The following is a 1,107-nucleotide window of genomic DNA, read 5'->3' on the forward strand; positions in this document are numbered from 1 at the left end:
CCATATGAATTTAAGGATGGTTTGTCCTAATTTTGTGAAGTATGTCATGGGGATTTGGATTGGAATTGCATTGAATCTATATATTCCTTTTGATAGGATGGCCATTTTAACAATATTAATTCTTCCAATCCATGAAAATGGGAGGTCCTTCCATCTTCTGATGCCTTCCTCAATCTCTTTCTTTAAAGATTAAAAATTTTCATTGTAGAGGTTTAAGGTCTTTAGTCAGGTTCATTTTAAGATATTTATTATTATTATTATTATTATTATTATTATTATTATTGAGGCTATTGTGAAAAGGAGTGTTTCCATGTACTGTTTCTCTGATTCCTTCTCATAGGCATATAGAAAGCCTACAGACTTTCATAGATTAATTTTGGATCCTGCCACATTACTGAAATTTCATATCGTCTGCAAAAGGGGATAATTTGATCTTTTCTTTTCCAAGTATTACTCATTTAATTTCCTTCTCTTGTCTTACTGCTCTTGCAAGAATTCAAACATTATGTTAAAGAGAAGTGGAGATAGTGGACAGCCTTGTCTGGTTCCCAATTTCAATGGGAATGCTTCCAGTTTTTCTCCATTTAGAATGATATTGGCTGTGGGTTTGTTATATATGGCTTTAATTATTTTGAGGTATGTTCACTCCAGTCCAATTCCCTCTAGGACTTTGAACATAAATGCATGTTAACTTTCTTCAAAGGCCTTCTGTAACCATCCCTGCATCTCTGGAATAAAGCTGACTTGACAATGGTGGATGATCTTTTTGATGTGTGTCTGTATGTTGTTTGCAAGTATTTTGATGAGAATTTTTGCATCTTTGTTCATTAAGGATATGGATTTATAGTTTACTTTTTTGGTTGTATCTTTACCTGGCTTTGGTATTAGAGTGATGCTGGCTTCATAGAAGGAAATTAGATGTTCTCCCTCCACTTCTGTCCTTTTGTATCAATTAAGTAGTATTGGATGTAGATCTTCTTTAAATATCTGGTAGAATTCTGTTTATTCAGAAATATAGTAATGGAGGGAGAACTTCCAAATTCTTTCTATTTTTTCAGCATCACTCTAATACCAAAGCCAGGTAAAGATACAACCAAAAAAGAAAAA

This window comes from Nannospalax galili, unplaced genomic scaffold (genome assembly GCF_000622305.1).
Source record: "Nannospalax galili isolate Female #2095 unplaced genomic scaffold, S.galili_v1.0 scaffold186, whole genome shotgun sequence".
Lineage (NCBI taxonomy): Eukaryota > Metazoa > Chordata > Mammalia > Rodentia > Spalacidae > Nannospalax > Nannospalax galili.